Raw genomic sequence first — 22954 nt, forward strand, 5'->3', positions numbered from 1 at the left:
AGCACTCTATGTCCATTGGAGTATTATTCACAATAACCAAAATGTCGAAACAACGTAAATCTCCATCAACAAATGAATGAATAAATAAGGTATATACATACAATGAAATATTATTTAGCCTTAAAAAAGAAGGAAATCCTGCCATATGTGGCAATATGGATGAGGACATTATACTGAGCGAAATTAGCCAGTCACAGAAGAAAAAATTCTGCTTTATTCCATTTATATGAAGTATCTAAAATAGTGAAACTCATAGAAACAGAGTAGAATGTTCATTGCCAAGAGCAGCAGAGAGAGAAACTGAGGAGTTACTTTTCACTGGGTATATAAAGTTTCAGTCATCCAAGACAAATATATTCTAGAAATCTGTTGTATTACAACATTGTGCCTACAGTTAACAAAATTCTGTGTCACAACTTAACATTTGTTGAAAGTAAATGTTGTGTTAAATGTTCTTATCACAGTAAAAAAATAAAATAAGTCCATTTTCCCCCAAGAAAATAAAAAATGATTTAGTCTGACTTTCTACCACTCAAGAATTCTCAGAAGCCAAAGCCTCACAACACTATGAACTCTATCCTTCTAAGAAATGAAAGTATTCTGGGAAGCATGGGCCTGCTATCTTTGACATGAAACAGATCCTTCTGGATAGTCTAGGCTTTTCAAAGGCCCAGGAAGAAACAAAAAGCTGGGCTGCCTCTCAAGAGGTCTGCTGGTAGTCTTTGAAGACTGGCCAGTGATCCTTCCCCTTGGCCTGGCAGTCGTGGAGGGCAGCCATTCCCTGTGGCATCTTAAGAGTCTAAGTACTGCACCGGGAGATCCTTGGGTCTGCTCCAGGCTATTATTTCAAAATACTATTTCTTAAGGAAATGCAAAGCCTCCTCTGAAGCTCCATCCCTCCTTTAGAATGCAAAGTGCTTCTTTAGGCAGGGAGAGGCATCAGGCTAGAATGAAAGAAGCCCCTGGAGTTGAGAGACCGGACTTGGATCCCTGCTCTTGGCAGTGTAAGCCTCACCAAGCCATGTAGCCAAACCATGTAGCCAAACCTGCTTTCAGTTGCTTTCCTAGCCAGGAAAATAGGTAATCAGCCCATCTCTAGGGCTTCAGCACTGTTGGACTTCAATTTTAAACAGACCTGGATTTAAATCCTTGCCCCAACAGACTCTGTTGCCTGTGTTTCAATGTTTTTTCACCTGTAAGATAAAATCATAATACTACATCACAGCACTGTTATAAAGGAAAATCCTATAAACAAGATTCTTTTGTCACTTGCTATTTCAGGTTAGAACAGTTGCATGGGTTTTCCATCAAATTTGGATCTATGTTAGGTGGATGGTCTCACTTAAAAACCAATCATGTAACCACATAGGCATCTACACATTGCATATTCCAGGGTAAGAAAAGACAAGGAGGACAATCACCCACTGAGTGTTTACTGTGCGTAAGACACTGTACTCAGCACTTGACATGCACTATCTCTTTCATTCTTCACCACCAAGGAGGTGGTTGCGATCATTATCCACCCTTTACAGGGAAGGAAGTAGCAGCAGAGACTTACTTAATGCTAGGAAGAATAGATAGTAAGTTATATAAATCCCTTCATTTTAAATACCTAGCACAGGGCTTGGAAACTGGCTGTAATTATTACTAAACTGGTTAGCAAGTTACTTACTCTAATATCATATAATAAATAAAATAGAGACTATCTGTGCAATAGGTTATCTTAGACTTTAGATTTTGTGCAGACTCTGAGAAGACTTTATAGAAGAAAAGACATCTGCACTGACCTTGACAGCTAAATAGGATCTCCTATGAAGACAAGAGGGTTGAGGGTATAGGGGAGGATGTTACACAAGGAATGAGAAGGCAGATGCAAAGGCATAAAGGCATAAGAATACGGGATGTGTTTAGAAATTCTAAGTGGTCCAAGGCTGCTAGAGCAGATGGCATTGGGGATGTCCAGCCAGGATGTCAGGTCTCTCAGGTTGGGAAGACTCTGAAATTTACCTTATGGGTCATAGACCTCAAACTCGTGGCCCACTGGCCATATCTGGCCAACATAGCTGTTATGTGTGCTACCCAGAGCTATTTTCTTTTAATGTGAATTATCAACATTTAGAAATCTGATGTTTTCAACCAAATATCCCAATTTCCAGATTTTCTTAAAACTTGGGAATATTTGGATATTGAGTCTCCCTTCAAAATGATATCTGGGGCTGAAAAGTCACTTCCCCCTTTAGGCAGCTCACTTTTCCCTCTTGCTGCACTCAGGAAGCTTCTTTCCTTTACCTTATCTATTTCCTATATGCATATAGATTGGCACCCACAGCTGTGGGCAATGTGGAGTAATTAAAGGTCAGCAAAAAATGATTTATTATGCGCCTAGTATATACCTCTCTGCTAGAAGCAAAGAAATGTATTAATCATTGTTGTTTTCTTTAAGGAACTGCCACTCTAGCACTGAGCTGAACACGGCAGGCACTTGCCACATGTAGCTATTTAAAATGAAATGAAATTTAAAAATAAAAATAATAAAATAAAATTAAATTAAATTAAAATTTCAGGTCCTCAGTTGCACTAGCCACGGTTTAGTGCCCAATGGCCACATGTGGCTAGTGGTTACCATATTGAACTGCAGAGATATCAGTATTTCCCTCATGGCAGAAAGTTCCATTGGACCATGCCACTCTAGAGAGCAGCCAGAGCTGACACACATGAATCAGAGGGAAATCAACATAAAATACCAACGAGTTGGCTAGGATAGTGATAGGGAGGTTGAGGAGGATACAGTTCCCATGAGCCATAAAAGAAAGAAAACTTTACAAAGACTAAGAATGGATAGAATTATAGTAGAACAGAGGGAAAAGGCAAGGTATGAGTAAGGAAAGAAGGAGGATACTGTTAGAAATCCATTGTTATCAAATTGTAGAATAAATAATTAACAGTAGCTTAAGCAAATAAACGTTCATGTTTCTTACATACAAAGAAATTTGGTTCAGGGAGTCAGTGATGTGAGGGCCAGCATCTCTGAGATTCTTGTGGCCTTTCCCTAATTATTAGAAGTTGGATTTTGAAGAGCGAGCCTTTGTATCTTCAATAAATGAAGAAAAAAGGAAAGAAGGAGTGCTGGCAGGCTTCCATTCATTGGCTAGAGAAGATTGAGTTCCAATCTGGAAATGGCCATGGCTGTGATTGGAGACAGATGGTCCTGGGAGCAGAAAGCCAAAGAGGAGCAAGAGAAGGAATGGGCAAAAGTCACCATCAAGAAGGAAGATCTGGAGCTGATAATTAAAGATTGAGATCTCATGTACAGTAGCAGGATGGAGCTTGAGGGGAACACAAGGCAACATGGTAGAGGATCTTATTGCCCTAACTACCTGATTTGTGCTTTCTCAGACCTATCCGCTAGATTAACTTATTTCAATAAATAAGTTAATAACCAATAAAGATTTTTCTTTTATTTTTTTGCAGTTAAAAAAATAAACATGCCGTATATCATTACCTGCAAGGTGACATGCAAGCCAACAATGTTGCGTCTCTCTGTGACTTTCTTCTGTAGTCACACCATCCTCTGATTCTCTCTTTTGCCTCCTTACTCTACTTATAAAGATCTGCATGACTACATGGGCCTACCTAAATGGTCCAGGATAATCTCTCTATTTTAAATTTATCTGAGTAACATACTTAATTTTATCTGCGATGTTAATTCATCTTTGCCATATATACTAACATTTTCACAGGTTCTGGGAACTAGGACACAAATGTCTTTGAAGAGAAAGGTGCATTGCTATGACTTCCACATGGATGTTGGCACCAACTAATTGGAAATCAATCCAGAAGTTCTACTTTTAGGAATTATCCAAGAAATTAATGAGGTAAGACAATAAATATATATGCACTGTAATCTGTTGTGTAGATATTTAGAATAGCAAAAATTGAGAAGGAAAATCAATGTCTATGACTAGGCTGGTGCTGAAACAAATCATAGCTCATCCACCTGATGCAAAACTCTGCCTCAATAGATGCATATCTATTGATATGAACGGTGTCAACAATATATCCAACGACAAAAGCAGACTGGAGGATACTTACATGACATTATCCTATCAATACAAAATGTATGTGCAAACAGAATGTATGCATATACATACACTGAACTATTAACAGTAATTATTCTGGAGAGGTAGATTTGGAACATAAGAATATTTCATTAGATACTGGCATTTTCTAGAGTAATTATATATTATCAGAGTAAAATTAAGTTATGTCCTTTGGGAAGAACTACTCATGGTTGTAAAATATTTTATCATATCTGTATTATTCACCAATAGGTACTTCTCCTGAGGACATCCTTCCTTTCCACTTGGGATTTGAATAATAGAGTTTAAAAGAAAAACAACGTGCACTGGTATGAGGCATTGTGTGTGTGTGTGTGTGTGTGTGTGTGTGTGTGTGTGTGTCGGCAGTCAAAAATCACATATAAATAATGATTTCATCACTTTGATTATGTCACTCTTTTCATTGTGTTTTATAATCTTTTACTTGCTGTTCTCATTTGCCATCCTAATATTTCGGAACTCATTTCACCCAGAACCTTGGAGTTGATTTGGTCACTTCTCACCCATGAGGTAGGTTGTAAATCTGAATCCTCAGGCAGCTGAACATCTTGAATTCCATGTGTCAAAGACAGATGCACTCACAACTACCAAAACATAGTAAGAGCCTACAATGTGCAGTTGTGGTATACAGCAGGCAGGTGCTGTCTTCGGGGGTGACTTGTTGAAAGAGAAGTGATCTGACCAAGCTGCTGGATTTCAAGAAGGCACGTTAGAGATCATCATACACAGGAGAAAGTGATGGTCAGGTTTGCTGAAGCCTTGCTGTCATTTGTGTGCAAAAGCCTCACTTTATTCATTTGAGATGTTTCCTGTATTAATTCCTTAAAGAATGTTCTTTCCTTTGTTGCGTGATTTAGAGTGTATTTCCCTTTGTAACAATATATGACCTAATTAAGACAATCAGCATTTCCCATATTGTAGTTTTCAGTACAAGTACTCTCTGTCAGGTGTATAGTATGTTATTTCTTAAAAAAATTTTTTTTATTATAGTTTATTGTAATGTTGGTTTCCATGTAACACCCAATGCTCTTCCCCACAAGTGCCCTCCTCCATGTTCATCACCCCCCTTGCCCTTGCCCCCTCCCCCTTCAACTCTCAGTTTGTTTTCAGTATTCAATAGTCTCTCATGATTTGCCTCCCTCCCTCTCCCTCTTTCCCCACTTCCCCTCCCCATGGTCCTCTGTTAAGTTTCTCCTGTTACACTTATGACTGAAAACATATGGTATCTATCCTTCCCTGCCTGACTTATTTCGCTTAGCATGACACCCTCGAGGTCCATCCCTGTTGCTACAAATGGCCATATGTCATTCTTTCTCATTGCCATGTAGTACTCCATTGTATATATATACCACATCTTCTTGATCCACTCATCAGGTGATGGACATTTAGGCTCTTTCCATGATTTGGCTATTGTAGAAAGTGCTGCTATGAACATAGGGGTACATGTGCCCTTATGCATTAGCACTTCTGTATCCCTTGGGTAAATCCCTAACAGTGCTATTGCTGGGTTATAGGGGAGTTCTACTGTTAATTTTTTGAGAAACCTCCACACTGTTTTCCAGAGCAGCTGTACCAGTTTACATTCCCATCAACAGTGTAGGAGGGTGCCTGTTTTTCCACATTCTCACCAGCATCTATGGTCTCTTGATTTGTTCATTTCAGCCACTCTGACCAGCGTGAGGTGGTATCTCAGTGTGGTTTTGTTTTGTATTTCCCTGATGATAAGTGATGCTGTCCCTCCTGAATTTTATCTCAGATGGGGCTGTGTTTCCAAACCCCTTCTTTTTTTTTAAATTTTTTAATGCTTTTTATTTTTGAGAGACAGTGTGTGAGCAGGTGAGGGGCAGAACCTCTGAGCTGTCAGCACAGAGCCCAATGTGGGACTCGAATTCATGAACCATGAGATCATAACCTGAGCAAAGGGAAATGCTTAACCGACTGAGCCACTCAGGCTCCCCTCAAACCCTTCACTTCTGAGGGCTCTGTGGATTGGTCCTGCCCCAGTCCTCTCAGTGAGCGTCTCACTGGGCAATGGCTGGGTGCTGGTTTGCCCCCAGGAACATTTATGTGATCACACTGCTGTAGAGGCTGAGAGTTTGTGGCGGGTGACGGCTTACCCCAGAAAAAGTTCATGCAATCACATAATGCAGCGGTTCAGGAACTATGGTAAATCACAACACACAACCAGCACAAGGTTTCACTGCACCCTAGCAGCATCTTTGTTCCAATACCAGCACACGTGGCTGTTCTCTGGGGTCCACTGGGACCTTCGCCTATGGCGACACCTTACAGCCTCTACTAAATGCCCTCCTAGCAGGGGAACTGCTTCTCCCTGGGTGGCCTGGGGACCCCTCGTACCTCACTGTCTGCTCCTGGGGATGTGCCCTTCCTACAAGATCCCAGTAGGTACTGGGCTGTGGAATTTCCCACTCTGGTCTCCCCCGTTTATAGAGTCCTAATGGTATTGAAATCCTCTCCTTTCTCCCTTTCTTGTTCAGTCACTTGTGGGTGTTTCCACTCTTTCTCTCCAGCTGTTTTTGTGGGGAGTAATTTCCCTGTACTCCACTCCCCCATCTCTGTCCTCTCTCCGCAAAAAAACAGCTTCTTGCCCTCCGTGGCTTCTCTCTCCCCTAGCTCACCTCCCTGCATCACATACCTGCTGAGTTCTGTGGCTCAAGTGATGCGGATTGTTGTGTTAATCCTCAGGTCGGTTTTCTAGGTGTGCAAAAATGGTTTGGTGCTGATCTAGCTGCAGGTCAGAGATGAGAGAAGCAGACAACTTCTATGCTGCTCCACCATCCTGCCCCCCACTGAAAGTTATTTCTATGGAAATATAGCAACATTGATTTCTTTACTCCAAAGTTCCTTTAATATATGTAAGTGTGTGTCTGCATGTGCACACACACAACTAAAGGTCTAGACTAGAGTTTCTCCACCTTGGCTTCACATCAGAATCATCTTAAACATCCTGATGCTCAGGTTCTATATCAAGCCCATAGAATCAGAATCTCCAGTAGTCAGGACCCAGGCATCTGTGTGTATGTGTGTGTGTGTGTATGTATGTGTGTGTGTGTTTTAGCTTCTTAGGTGATGCTACGTGCAGCCAAATAAAAAATCTGATTAAAGACAGTTAACGCTGAGGGCTTACCCCTTGTGGACACAAAAGAGAAAGATTAAGCCTTAGCACCTAATATTTCTTTTCTCCCTCTACCCTCCTGTTCCCTCAGTAGAGCTTTGAAACTGTCCCCTGAACCTTTCAGTGAAGAACTGCTTAAACTTTCATCAAACTTTGTTTCAGGAAAGACAGGAGTGGAGGTTTCCCATGGGCTTCCCCCCCAGAAGCCCCTTGTCCCAACAGGGAACTGGAAGATCTTTTCTACAGTCTTCTCCTAGTGGCAGCTAGAGACACCCCCGGCCAGGCAGCCCAAGGTTCTAACTGCAGCTTGCCAGTGGGTTACGGCAGCATTGATCAGTAGTCGATACATTTCCTGTTATGTTAGAGGATTTACAAGAATCAGTTTGTAGTCCTACGGCTGGTTCCAAGTATATACACAGGTTTGCAATTCAAAATTTAAAACTCTAGGGAAACATATCCACTTTGCCCTTTGCTTTAGTAGAAGATTTGGATATTTATCAGAAGGAAAGATGGCCTGGTATCAACACAAAGAGATATTTGACAGATGCTTCAATAGCAAAATGAATAAATGAACCCAAAAATTATATTTTTAAGTTTATTTATTTTGGGAGAGCATGAGGATGAGTGGAGGAGAGGAAGATAGAGGGAGACAGAGAATCCCAGCAGGGATGGCAGCACAAAGAGCTCCATGCGGGGCTTGATCTCCAAACTGCCAGATCATGGCTTAAGCCAAAATCAAGAGATGGACACTCAACCGACTAAGCCACCCAAGTGCCCCTAAAAATAATTTTAAAATAGAGATTCACTGTTCCTCTAAATTAGGATTTGCAAACTGGCATCCCTAGGTCACATTAAACCCAAAATCGTATTGTGTGAAGCACACACGTTTACAAAATATTTGAATTTGAATCCCTTTAAAGGGGTGTGCAGTCTCCGCTCATCCCACCACGATCTTCACTACTACGCCAAGGCCACCTGAACCATCAGTGCCACATGATTGGTCTCTGCAGTCATCCAGTGTTTGGTTCACGATCACTAAACCTTCTGTTCTTGGGTATTTTAAATTCTACATTCTCTGCAAAGATTCACATGTGACACTAAGCAGAGTTACAAAGGTTCCAGCCAAGAACCACCCTCCCTCTCCTCTCCTTGAAGGATCTTGGACAGAAGCTTGGACCAACTTGTGGATCACTGATGAGGGCTGTTCTGAGACACAGCTTTGAGCTCTGCAGAAATGAACCCAAACAAACATTAGGTTCACCAGGGACAAGACCTGTAGCTTCATCTGACATCACTCTGTCAGAGTACCAGCTGCTGAGTTCTACTTCTTGGCCACATATAAGCTGGGCGGCAGATCGTCAACAGCTACCCAGCAGGGCTAAGAGAGAGGGGAGCTAGCCGGTGTGCTGGCCCCCCGTGCAGGGGGAACCCATTATTTCCCATGAAACCTTTTCCTTTTGAACAGAGGTCCACAGTGAAAAGAAATAAATCTCCCCCTCGGTTAAGTGACAGGAAAATTTGTAATCATTACTTTAGCTTTGGAAAGCCCACAGAAAGGAAATGTAAATCTTCACTTTCTCTTTGGCCCTTTATTCAATAAATAGAGTTCAATACAGAGACAACGTTGTCTCCCAAAGGCTCCAGACAACGAACTGATACATAATAAACACTAGCTGAATGAATGAATGGGAACTATGTAGAACCTACTCTCAGTCTAGCCTGTATTCTCAAATCTCTATGTCTAAAGGCGGCGTCTGAAATGTCCCATAGTTGCTGCAAATGAAATCTGCTGTGTGTTTGGAGGGGGAAGTTTTATTTTTATTAGAGGAGTTTGGGAAAGATTTTTAGAAGTGGTATTTGAGCCGCACTTGGAAGGCTAAGGAGAGTCACAACAGGAAGATGTGAAAGCAGCAGGAAAAGAAAAGTGTAGAATATGCTCAGGTATAAGCAAGGACCAAAGGAAACTACTAAGTCATTAAGGGGAATCCACTTACAGTGGAAACTAAAGTTTTATAAGTAATGTAGGGAAATCTGATTGAAAATGTACTTCAAAAATAAAACAAAAATTTATAAAAATACGTGTATAATGATCTGTTTATATTTTAGAATGCATCAGTTTATAATAAGAGGGATATGCTGAATTTTAAACAATGGATCATGGATGGGGTGTGTCTATGATATTTATGACAACATTGTATGGTAACACAAGATGACTTCTTGCACTTTACACTTGAGTTTCACAGATGGACCAGGAAGAGGTCATACCAGCAGAAATATCTGATAGCGCAATCAATTTCTTCTATATCATTTTTACAAATCTCATACAATGTTTCATTTCTTGTCATGTTCATAGGCCCTCTGGCAATCAGTTCATGTTGTATTTACCTTGTACTGAAGGAAGTTGACAGTGTCTGACAATCAACGAGAAATCAAGAGATTAACTCAAAGGGTAGAGATGTTAGAGGAGGTCCTAACTTTATATATGTTTTTTACCTTGGTAAATATCCTTCCTATTCTTATAGCTTTGACTTCCTTTTGGGATATCATTACTATGGAGACTCTGTTAAATACTCAGGTAATAGGAATCCCTGATAGTTGACTTTGGCTAGAATGCAAGGTCTACTTTTTAAAAATAAATTTTTTTAATGTTTATTTTTGAGAGAGAAAGACAAAGCCCGAGTAGAGGAAAGGCAGTGAGAGGGAGACACAGAATCTGAAGCAGGCTCCAGGCTCTGAGCTGTCAGCACAGAGCCTGACATAGGGCTTGAACCCATGAGCCGTGAGATCATGACCTGAGCTGAAGTTGGATGCTCAACCGACTGAGTCACCCAGGTGCCCCTGTAAGATCTACTTTGAGAGGCTGTGGGTAATAAGGATGGTAAGGTTAAGAGGCCTTAAACACTGGTATGAGAAGGAGACAGCTTTCTTTATTTACTTAATGGACAATAGGGAGCCAGTGAAGGTGTTTGAGCCAGGAGTAAAGTAAACAAACTATCCTTTAGGAAGCCGTGTCCACAGTGCTGGGGAGGATAGGGTGCAGTGAAGGCTCAAGTATGTGTACAGTCAGGAGGCTGCTGTAATCCATCAAGACTCGAGTTTCCTTACAGAATGTTTGTCTACCGGGAAAGGCACAGATGCCTCGTTTATCAGTGCTTTCTGTCCCCCTTTGACTTCTATTGCAATTGATGGGGATACACAGCTTCATTTATCTTTGTAGGATGAAAGACATTTTTCAGAGCCATTTGCATGTTTTAAGCAGCCCACACGGAAACTAATGTGATTGGCAATTTGGAACATATTGTCTTTATTCAGCTCCAGAATCATGCCTGAGGGAAGAAGGGTTAAGGACGAAGGAAAACAGTACCCCCCCCTTCCCACCTCTATGAAAACTTTAAATTAATTTTTCATCTTGTGATGTTTACTTTAGATGGAAAATAAATGAAAAGGCTAGACCCTTTTTTTTTTTTTTTTAGGATAAAGGCTTAGTGAAGTCTCTGAGATTAAGAAGAGTTGAGGTTATTTTTTAAGCAGTCTTTCTAAAGCAATTCATTTAATACAACTATATGCCATCCTTTTGGAGCCTGCAAAGAAGTGACATTAAGTCATGCACTTTTTCCAGAATGTTACATGAAAATACATTTTAACTGTGGTACTTAAATAAAACTCTGAATATATCCACACTTCCCTTCATTCTTCCTTTTCACAGCTCCCTAACCACCCCCATCGCACACACATACTCACTAAACAAAGGATGTGCGCTAGGAGGGGGAGGATAAATGGAGGTTCAGTGGAAGAAAATTAATGCATCCAAAGAAGAATTTTGGAAGTTAGGCTTTCATTCTCTCAGTTGAAGGCTCTGAAAGTCTGTATTTAGCCACCATAAACCAGTAATAGGTGTATTTCCAGAACAAATGGTAACTTGACACAAAAAGTGGGAGGGGGAGGGGGAGAACAGGGTAAGTGCCCCCCCTTGAAAAATGAATGTTTTGGAATGTTTCAAAGGGTGTGGCAGGTCGAAGGGCCTCAAGACTCCAGGTCCATCTCTCATTTTCTAAAGCTTCTGGGCTAAGGATTTTGCAGTGATTTTTGTAACTTGTCACTGGCTTCTGTCCAGAGCCTCCTGCAATTTCTCAGTCCTGAGTCCTAAGAAAACCTGAAAAATCCTAAATTGAACATAACGATCATTTCTTTACTTTTAACCAAGGTCTTTACCTGAAAGGCTCAGTGACTAGTTCTTGACAGGATAATGAAGGCAGCAAACACATTCCCACCCCTTTCAGGCCGGCAACACATACATTGAGCTCCTACTTCTTGCTGCCGGTGCTCTAGCAATGACTAAGGCAGAGAGGTTGCTGCCCTCAAAGAATTAACTCTCCTGGGGTGCCTGGGTGGCTCAGTTACTTAAGCATCCGGCTTCCGCTCAGGTCATTGATCTCGTGGTTTGTGAGTTCCAGCCCGGTGTTGGGCTCTGTGCTGACAGCTCAGAGCCTGGAGGCTGCTTCGGATTCTGTGTCGCCCTCTCTTTCTGTTCCTCCCCTGTTAATGCTCTCTCTCTCTTTCAAAAATAAATAAACGTTAACAAAATTAACATTCTTGAGCGAGGAGCAGAACAGAAACAAATGACTGCAATAAATTCCATTACTGCTTAGTGTGACGGAAAGATGGGAATAGAAATACGGGTTGGGGAGTAGGGGGAGCTGTTTCACCCAAGATTATCTGGGAGGACCTTCTGGAGGAGGTAACCTGTCAGTAGGACTTATATGATAGGGAAATCTAGTATAAAATAGGCAGAGAGGGAAAGGTTAGGACCTGAGGTCCCTGGGTGGGGGAAACATACATTTTTAAACAATGCTGGGAATGTCTGACCTTGAGCAAATTCCCTCAGGCGTGAAGTTTCTCTTAAGAATGTAACAAACACCACCTATATCCCCTCAGGTTTCTGTCAGGTAAGTGACAAAAGACCTACCTACCTAATTCCTAATTTAGTAGTATACTAAAGTGTAGGACCCACCAGGAGTGGTATGGTTATTGGCCAGCCCTCATATGATAGAAAACAGCCAATCAAAAAGGAATGAGTAGGCATTTAGAGTTACCTAGCCAGTAAGGGTAAAACCTGAGAAGGAACAAGGGGGAAGGTAAGGGGCTGACCCAAACCCTATACAACCGAGTCTCTTGCCTATAGTCCATGGGCATTCCCTTTCTAATGCCCCCTCTCTGTAGAGAGAGCTTTCTTCCTATTCCTACTTTCTGCTCTTATGCTCTAACAAACTTGCCTGCTGCTCATTTATTTTGTACCCACCTCTTCACTCTTTGAAGTGGCGAGACAATGAATCCTGGGTACCGAGTTAAAAAAAAATGCCACAACACTTGTACATATTTGGACCTGGATTCTTAGTTAACAAAGTTGGGCTGAGCACACTGATCTAATTTGAGTCTTCCCAAAACAAAATCTGCATTTCAAAAACTGGTATTTATCTTCCACAGCCTCACAAAGGTGCTTCCTTTCCACAAGCCAGAGATGGAGCAAATAGGGAACTTGTCCTTTCAGATCACTTTGTAGAATATGACACTCTCTAACAAGTTTTGCAGGAAAGGTTAAATAAACGAACGATTTCATGGGGTTGTGGGGTTTACTATCCCCATATTACAGGCAAGGAAATAGAAGTCAGAAAGGTTAAGTGAATTAATTGGCAACATTCACATGTGCAGAAGATAGAGGAAACTTGATGTCTTAGTACCATGTCTTGGCTGTAAATGGTTCTTCCATTTTGATGATGGATTAGTGCTCCTCTGCTACATGACAAACGATCCCTACAGTTAGCAGCTTTTAACAACAAACATTACCTCACAGTTTCTGTGAGGCACGGCCTCTGACTCAGTGTCTCCCAAGATTGTCATTACAACATCTGCTGGCCTGTAGGCACCTCAGAAAGGTCCGCTTCCACCATCACTCACCGGACAGTTGGCAGCTCTTGGGCCCTCGTGGGCTAAGACTCTCGATCTCAGTTCCCGCCACGGAAACCTCGCCATAGGGCTGTTTACAACATGGTGGCTCAATGCCTTCAGAGCAAGGATGAGAGACAGAGACAGGATGAGAGAGAGAGGGAGAGAGGGAGAGGGAGGGGGGGAGAGAGAGAGAGAGAGAGAGAGAGAGAGAGAGAGAGAGAGAGAGAGGCATAAGAGAAAGCAAACAAGATGGAAACCAGAGTTTTCTGAAACCTAATCATGGAAGAGATATCCCATCACTTTTACCACAATCTATTTATTAGATCTGAGTCACTGAGTCCAACCCACACCCAAGGGGAAGAAAATACAAAAGGCATGGGTACAAGGAGGGATAATTTGGAACTATTTTGAAGCTGCCTACAAAAAAAGGTTATTTTTAAAGTAGTCTATAAGTCAAAATAAATTTTTCATTAGACAGCTATTTAAAAATTCAATATTGTATTTTGGTGTACATGATTAAATTGAATACCTCATCAAACTAATGATTAGAGATTAAAAATAACTTTGTTGTTAAAATGGAAAAAAGAAAACCAACAGAATTGATAATAATGCTAGCCTGAAATTGAAAAATTCAAACTGACACGTAAAACTTAAAACATGCAAATATCTTTTCATTTTATTATATTCAACATCATGAATTTAATTCCAGGAGAACAAAATCATTCATCAATTAATGTCAATTTGGAGTTTATAGATTGATTGTTTTGGCTGCCTTTCTTTGTGAACTTCACAGAATATGTGCTACAACTGGCCTCATTGGGGGACAGTGCCCGCCCGTAAGGCAACTTGCCCAAGGTCAACTGCAAGTAATAATTACAATTTAACATTAAAAATCTGACTCCAGAGCCCACACTCTTAAACAATTTTGGCAAGATCCTGAATCATAAGGAAAATTAACAATTTAACATAGGTCACCAGCTCACCTGTGAAGGCCCACGTCTATGTGTTGCGGTGCACTGGGTCAGAACCAGATGGCCTCATTTCTACCTCCATTTCCTTTCCATCCAATGACATCCCCTTTGCACTAGCAAATAATGAAGCTAAAGGAATATCACACTCCTGATTTGTCACACATCTAACTGTTCGATTGGCCAACCATTCCTCCCTCAACTCATTCATCCATCCAATACTCCTGACTCAACTCTTCATCCATCCGTTTTTCTAAACTTCCTGGTTCATCTGCCCTAAATCCTTCTTCCTCAAACACCAGGTGTTAACATTCTGGCCTCAGTATCTATAGTCATATCTATATACTACTTATTTCATTATAATTTACTTAAGGATTTTATTTTTAAGTAATCTCTACATATAGTGGGGCTCAAACTCAGAAGTCTGAGATCAAGGGTCACACATTCTACCTATTGAGCCAGCCAGGTACCCCTCTATTATAATTTTTAAAATATCTACTTTACTTTAAAAAATATAGGGGCACCTGGGTGGCACAGTTAAGCATCTGACTCCCCACTTCAGCTCGGGTCATATCTCAGGGTTCCTGAGATCAAGCCCTGCATCCAGCTCTGTGTTGACAACAGTGCAAAGCCTGCTTGGGATTCTGTCTCCCTCTTGTTCTGCCCCTCCCTGCTTGCTCTCTATCTCACCCTCAAAATAAATTAAAAAAAATTAATAAACAAAAAATATAAATGCCTCATTTGGCTTTACTCTAGTATTTGTGAATCTGAGAGCTTTATGTGGAAGGTTTTTTTTTTCTCCAAATATGTTTCAAAATAAATTCATGAGTTAATTTTTTTTAAGTATTTTGCCTCACACAGGTACCAAACCTTAGGATTCAGTTTGGCTGTCCCCAAGTGTTAGAAAGAGGAGAGGAACAGATGTCCCCCATTGTCTATTTCAGGACCTGCCCAACAGGTTGAGGGCAGACTAAGAATCTGGATGCAGGGACCCACCTTACCCTGAGGCTCTGGGAAGGGAGGGGAAAGGACTCTCTCCCCGCCCCCACCCATCTGTCCTTGGGCTTTGTGCAGTTGACTGGTTAGAAATGAGATTGTTTTCCTGAACACCTGTGGGGCCGTCCTTGAGTCAATATTTCATATTCATTAACTAATGAACAGCTGGAGGCCGGGAAAGCCTTTCTGTGAACACCGCTTTCAGAGTTTGCTAGGTCAATACACCCCCCTGGGCTGTTCCCCCTTCCAGTAGCTGCATCTGGCTCTCTGCTAAATATTCACTCCGAGGTCGACTTGTAGCCTCGATTGACACTGTCTGATGCCCAGTTGGGGCCTCTGAAATATGTATATTGGGGCTGTTAGGGCGCATGAAAATAAAGAGAAAGCTGGTCACTCAGATTCAGAGTCCCTCTTGAAGGTTCAGAAGAAGCTTTTTCCTGACCCATCTTCCTTCCTGTTCCTCTCCTTTGTGGCTCTGTTCCAGCTCCTTCCTCCCTCTCTCCATCCATCCCTCTCCTTCCTTCCCCTCACCTTCTCCCCCATACCTCCTGGTCCTCTCCTTCCTTCTTGTATCTTCATTCGTATCTCTCCTTCTTTCTCTATATACTTAATTCAATAATGATTTCTTAAGTAATCTGCCTGTTTATTTCAGGCTATATATCATTATGGAGAAGACTATTTGGAGCAAGTGAAAGAGGTACTAGTTAAAATGTTCCCTTAATTTACCAGAGGTTTGGAAGGGGAGGATTTGAGTACTTATCCCTAGGAGATACACACATATATATATGTGTGTGTATGTGTATGTGTGTGTGTGTGTGTGTGTGTGTGTTCATAGACATGTATTTGACATATGGAAAATTTCTCTAAACACTAGTTTTATTATTTCTTTCCCCATATCTATTAAAAGAAGGAATTTCCAATCACCTTTTTTTTTTTTTACTATGCCATATGACAATCAGATTATTATTTGTGAATACAAACATGTTTAACAGATATTTTTTTTAGGCCTTCCCTTTTAAGGGACTGACTTAGACACGCTTGAAATTTTCCCTAGTCATGTGGCTCCACAAAATAATATCAATTGCAAAACCGACCATGCTCCGCTTTCCTATGCTTGAGAAGCAGCGTTCATTGTAGTATTTCAAGGTGTAAGAGATGCTCTTTGTCCTTTCTTAAATATTCTTAGGGCGCCCTCTTCTGTTTCCTAACAGTTATACTGCAGATTATTACCTTATTTAAGGCTGAAAAATCATATGCAATTATTCTATGTAAGGTATGTGGGAAAGTAGGGTAGTGTTAGCATCCCCTCCAGCTGCAGTGAGGCCAAAGGAGGCAGAGAAGGGACCAGAGAATCTGCACAGGGTTGCTGGAGCAACCTAACAATCACACTGCTTGTCAAAAGTCTCTAGCAAAGTTCTTGGGTCTTTTCTCTAAATTCACAATGTTTGCAGAGAGATGAGGCAGTATGATCTTCTAGTAGAGGTGAGAAAAGGGAGAGAAATTTTTCCTACTATTTATGGACCCTCCCAAGTGAGGATTATTCCTTTGTTGTTTAAGATGTAAGTAGGTGGAGGGGCACTTGGGGGGCTCAGTTGGTTAAGACTTCAGCTCAGGTCATGATCTTTAAGTTTGTAAGTTCAAGCCCCTTACTGAGCTCTGTGCTGGTAGTTCAGATTTTGGAGCCTGCTTCGGATTCTGTGTCTCCCTCTCTCTGACCCTTCTCTACTCACGCTATCTCCCCTGCCTTCTCTCAGAAATAAATAAACATTAAAAAAAAAGCTATAAGTCGGTGGATATTTTCCTTCCTTCTTAGGACTGTTTGATTGTAAGCAAATGACCCCAGTGGAATTTAATTTGAGCAAAAGGAGGGAAATTATTACAAGTGTAGGATCCAAAAGCAGGTTGCCCCAAGAAGGGCCATTTTGGCATGTGGATTATTTAGAGCTGAAGGCATTTGACACCCCATGGGCTCAAGAGAAGTTTCTGCCCCTTCCTTAACTACACAGAAGAAGCTATATTAGAAGGGTTATTATCGGAGATAAATGTTATCTAAGTAACTCATCTATATGTCAGGGCAAATATTTGTTTATTAAACATTTACTCTTTTTCATCTTCTTGTGAATTATATTCTTTCCCTCTGAAGTCCCAGACCTGCCCTCTGCCCCCCCCCAGTTCAGAATGATGTGTACATCTTGTTTTGCCTGTCTTCGGAATTTCCATGTGTATGTGGATTCTCCAGACGTACACTATTGGATTTTGCGGGGGTTTTCCCCCCTGTTAATCGGCCTCATGTCAATTTGATTCTTAGTCCAGCTAGAAGGACCTTTGAGAGGAGAGGAATTTTTGCCCCCTGGCACAAGATACAAGCACGTCTCATGGAAGCCAAAGACAATGGAGTCTTGGGGAGAGACTGGAACTTGGCACAGCTGAGTCGCCAGGACTGACATTCTACTCTCCACTATTTCTCACTCAGCTTCCATCTGCCCATCTTTCTGCTTTTTAGTTTCTTCTAATGTCTCTGAGTTTTACATCAGTATGTCTGTGACTCCAGGGACTCTCAGGGAGTCTCAGTCACAAACTACTGGGAGACAGAGAATCTCCCACTAGGGACAGAAGGCCCTTGTTTGAGTCAGGTGTCTGGCCCTGAACCAATATGGCCAGAGGAGCAGGATATATGGAACTCACTCCTGCATAGTTTCTGGGAAGAGTTCTTGAATCAAAAACTGATGCCTGAGCTACCTGAACAACTGACTGGAAGCCAGAATTGGGCTTAAGTATATTCTGTTCCTCAAGAAGGAACTTCTGAAGCTTAAAGCCCAGCCCCACCCCATTCCAGGTGGCAACATCCTGATCAGTGAGGCCACTAAGGGCAGGGCCAGAAATAGGGATGTCCTCTGTAATCAGCAGCCACAAACCAAATATCTAAGGACAGACTCCTATAACCCTCTGGAGAATAATAAATAGGCTCTTACCTAAGTCTGGGAAGCTCCTATTATACTAGAAGATAAGATTCAGTAGGCAGAGAGAAAAAGATTAGGGTCTGAGGTCCCCAGGTGGGGAAAAACACCTATTTTGGAAAAATGCTGGGAGTGTCTGACCGCAGCAAACTCTCCAGGCATAAAGTTCTTCTTAAGAATGTAACAGGTCCCATCTACTCCCACCTCTGGTTTCCCTTGGGAGTCTGACAAAAGATCTAAGTATGGCCATAGACCAACCCTCATACAGTGCACCTAGCACTATCAAGCCAATAAGGGCAGAGCCTGAGAAGGAACAAGGGGGAAGGGAAGGGGGAGGACTGACAGAAGCTTATCAAACAAGGACCCTTGCCTATAGTCCACAGACATTCACTTTTGAATGTTCCCTCTCTGTAAAGAGAGCTTTCCTACTATTCTTACGTTCTACTCTTATCCTCTAATAAACTTTGGCCTGCTGCTCATTTTATGTCCACTTCTTCATTCTTTGAAGCAGCAAGACAATGAATCCTGGGTATGTGGTAAAAAAAAAAAATAAATAAATAAAAAATCCTGCAACATTAGAAGCATTACTGACACCTCCAATAGAGAGGGCTCTTTCTGTGAAATGGTAATACATTGTTGCTGTTGTCATTAATATTAAAGCAATGCATATTTTTCATTGTCCCTAAGTCCTATGGAAAAAAGACAATAGTCATTGTAACTCCCTCTAGTTTCTACCCTATCCTGAGAAACACCTAATGATAACACTTGAAAATATATCATACTCTTACAAAGAAACAGGCTAAAAATGGAGTCACTTAAGTTGAGCCTCACCAAGCCTACCTAAACTAACTGCAGTTTCAGCCTCTCTCAGGAATGGAATTTCCTAATCTGCACTAGTCAGGTAATCTGCATGGTGAGTCCTCCTAAGGGAAAATGACCTTTCTTTTCTTTTGCAAATAACATGTTGAACCATCTTCCTTCCTATCAGGATCTTCCATTTTGTACAACTCCTGAGAACTCCTTAGTACTTGCTAGATGGGATGTGTCCTATTTGCAAATCATTGAATAAAGCCAATTAGATCTTCAAATTTACCCAGGGGAAGTTTGCTTTTTAATAATACTGAAATCTTTTCCTATGAGTAAATGAATTTGCATATGAGAATCTACCATGATGATGTAAGACAGAACCTGAGGTGCAGGAACTCTAACATTCCTTTGGTTTTCTAAACCAGTGCAGTCACTTGCCAGCATTGGTACATCTACTCAGGCATTTGGATGTGTGTGCACACATATGTGTAGGTCGGGGGAGACTTTCCTTTCTTACCTTGAAGTTACACAGAAATGTTTGATTTTAGTCAGTCCAGAAATATGGAGAAAGGTCTCTGGTCTTCAGTTCATTAGAGTTGCTTTCCTTGGGTTCTCAGCTTGATCTCCGTGCTTTCTGCACCAAGCTTGGGGTTGAGGTTCCCATGCTCCATTCCCCGGACCAGCTCCCTGGGCTTCAGTTTCTGCTGCTTTGCCCTTGCAGGAGACCCATGAGTGCTTGACAGGTCAGCCTACCATTCCTAGAACCATGTAATGCTTCAATTCTCCCAAACTCTAGAGAACTGACTTTCTTCCTCAAAGTCCCTTCAAAGAAGCCCCCAATCCCCACAGCACCACTGCTTCCTTTGGGCATCACTTCTAACTTGCCCACATGACCTCTTGATGGAATTTGCCTTTGAATAAACTACAATTGCAGGTAATTATGGGGTAACCCAATTGGATGGGAGCCAGAAGATTGGGCTCCCCAAGGCAGAGCACAGGAGACAGAAGTTACTGAATACAATGAGGACAGCAGCACCACAGAGGAGAGACTGTTCACCATGAGGTGGGCCGCAGTTATAGGCAGAGTGAGCGAGTATGGGGACCTATAGAATTTTCCCTTTTTTGGTAACTGTGCCTGGTGATAAGTAGCCCCTTGGTCCGTCAGGGCCTAAGGCCTAATGAGCCGATTTGCATTCAGCTCCATGTTCACTATAGGCCCTCCTGCCTTGCCAAAGTTTCCACTGCCCAGGCCTGTTGTCTAAAAGCAGCCTCTATAATAATTCACTCCTACAATCCGGCTGTACTCTACGCAAACCTACTTCTTTATATTATGGTCCTTTAATAATTTGACATTTCTTGAGTATATGTACAGTATGTAAGTAAGTACTTAAATCCATCGTTTTGTGTTATTTATAGCAACCATTTTTGAAAGTCCCTTATGATCCAGATACTATGCTAATTTCTTAACCTTTGCTAGATTTAATCCTTATAAGCATTTACATACAGGCAAAATGAAAATTCAGTCATTTACTAAGGTTATAGTTATACTATGAAATAGAAATATAATGTGAGTCACAAAATTTCACTTATAATGTGAAGTTTTAAATTTCATAGGTAATTAAAAATCTTCTAGAGCTTGAAGTGCCTGGGTGGCTCCGGTGGTTAAGTGTCTGACAGCCGCTCAGGTCATGATCTCACAGCTTGAGATTAAGCCCCGTGTTGCCAGCTCAGAGCCTGGAGCCTGCTTCAGATCCTCTATCTCCCTCTTTCTCTGCTCGCTCCCGACTTGCACCCTGTCTCTCTTCTCTCTCTCTCTCAAAAATAAACATTAAAACAATTTTTTAAATAAAATAAAACCTTCTAGAGCTCATTAAATCATGTAAAGAAATTAATTTTGAAAATATATTTTAACTCCACATATCTAAAAGATTATCATTTCAACATGAAAATCAGTATAAAAACGGATGAACTATTTTACATTTTTTGGACCAAGTTTTCAAAATATGCAGTGCATATTTTTCACAGACAGCACACTGCAATGTGGACTAGATGATGAAAACTTCACTTAAATAGTTCTACCTCATCAACCCTAATCATCAGGGAAATGTAAATCCAAACCACAATGAGATATCTAACCTCATACCTGTTAGAGAGATTATTATCAGGAAGACGAGATAAGAAGTATTGACAGGGATGTGCACTGTTGGTGGGAAAGTAAGTTGGTGTAGCCACTACAAAAGTGGTAGGGAGGTTCCTTAAAAAATTAAAAATAAAACTAACATATGACCCAGTAATTCCACTACTGGGTATTTACCCAAAGAAAACAAAAACTATTTAGAAAAATTATTATTATTATTATTATAGCATCATTTACAATAGTTAAGATATGGAAGCAAGCTGTATCCATGAGTGGATGAATGGAGAAAAAAGATATGGTATAGCGGTCCCTGGGTGGCTCAGTCAGTTTAGCGTCTGACTTTGGCTCAGGTCATGATCTCATAGTTTGTGGGTTTGAGCCCCATGTCAGGCTCTGTACTGACAGCTCAGAGCTTGGAGTCTGCTTTGGATTCTGGGTCTCCTTCTCTCTCTACCCCTCCCCGATCTGCATTCTGTCTCTCTCTCTCTCTCTCAAAAAAAAAAAAAAAAAGTTAAAAAATAAAGGTAAAAAAAGAAAGAAGATGTGGTATGGAAATAACATCTGGTTATTCCATTTGGAACACGTGGTTCCAAATAACAGTGGAACATTATTCAAAAATAAAAAAGAAGGAAATCTTGTCATTTGCCCCAACATGGCTGGACCTTGAGGTCAAGACATTGTGTGATCTCATTTATATGGGATATCTTAAAGAAAAACAAAAACAAAGACGAACTTGTAGATACAGAGAACAGATTGGTGGTTGCCACTGACAGGGGTAGAGGGCTAAATGAGTAAAGGGGGTCAAAAGGTACAAAAGTTCCAGTTATAAAATAAGTAAGTCCATACATAGCATGGTAACTAGTTAATAATACCGTAATGTAAGTAGATCTCATCATAAGAAGAAAAATTGTAACTACATGTGGGGATGGATATTAACTAGAATTAATAGTGGTCATCATTTCCCAATATATACAAATATCAAATCATTATATTGTAACATAAGCTTACATGTCAATTATACTTTAATAGAAACCAACAAACCAAAAACCAAATAAGTAAAGAATTCTACCTCATGCTTAGGCCAGTGGATTTTTTGGTCTTTACTTTTGTTTCTGTATGGACTAGGAAAGGAAACACAATAGCCTTGGTATTCTAGAAGGGGAAGAAAATATATACAAAGCACAGACTAATATACTGAAATATAAATTACTACTTTACCTGTTGTTGCCACTTTTACTAATGCTCCTGTCTGTGTACTGAGGCCAAGAAGTTATCTAAAGCCTGGTCAGCCAGCAGGTCCTTACGATTCAATAAGGCCTCACTTAGTCAGTGAGGTTTCCTCAGGAAGGAGCCCCAGCTGTATATAGCATTGTCTGAGATGCTGTACTTTTTCATGGAGTTTTGTTAAACCCCAGAGGTATTTAAGAAAACAATCAACAAAACTAAAAGGCAACTGATTGAGTGGGTAAAGATATTTGCAAAGAACATATCAGATAAAGGGTTAGGATCCAAAATCTTTAAAGAACTTACCAAACTCAACACCTGAAAAACAAATAATCCAGAAGAAATGGGCAGAAGACATGAACAGACACTTTTCCAAAGAAGACATCCAGTTGGCCAAAAGAGACTCAACGTCAGTCATCACCAGGGAAACACAAATCAAAACCACATTGAAATACCACTCCACACCAGTCAGAATGGCTAAAATTAATAACTCAGGAAACAACCAATGCTGGTGAGGATGTGGAGAAATGGGAACCCTCCTACAAACTGTTGCAACTGCTCTGGAAAACAGTGTGGAGTTCCTCCAAAAGTTAAAAATAGAACTACCCAACAACCCAGCAGTAGCACTACTAGGAATTTATCCAAAGGATACAGGAGTGCTGATT

The 22954-nt window shown here is 41.0% G+C and overlaps 1 long non-coding RNA gene across 1 annotated transcript in view; it reads right to left on the minus strand.

Annotated features, from left to right (window-relative positions):
• Positions 1-22954, minus strand: part of LOC115273782 — a 96425-nt gene that overhangs the window by 24458 nt on the left and 49013 nt on the right. Inside the window, exon 2 of the long non-coding RNA XR_003900947.1 lies at positions 13210-13314. This is a non-coding gene — a long non-coding RNA (uncharacterized LOC115273782). The remainder of the gene's footprint in view (positions 1-13209; positions 13315-22954) is intronic.

Source organism: Suricata suricatta, chromosome 12, assembly GCF_006229205.1.
Source record: "Suricata suricatta isolate VVHF042 chromosome 12, meerkat_22Aug2017_6uvM2_HiC, whole genome shotgun sequence".
In the NCBI taxonomy this organism is placed as follows: Eukaryota; Metazoa; Chordata; class Mammalia; order Carnivora; family Herpestidae; genus Suricata; species Suricata suricatta.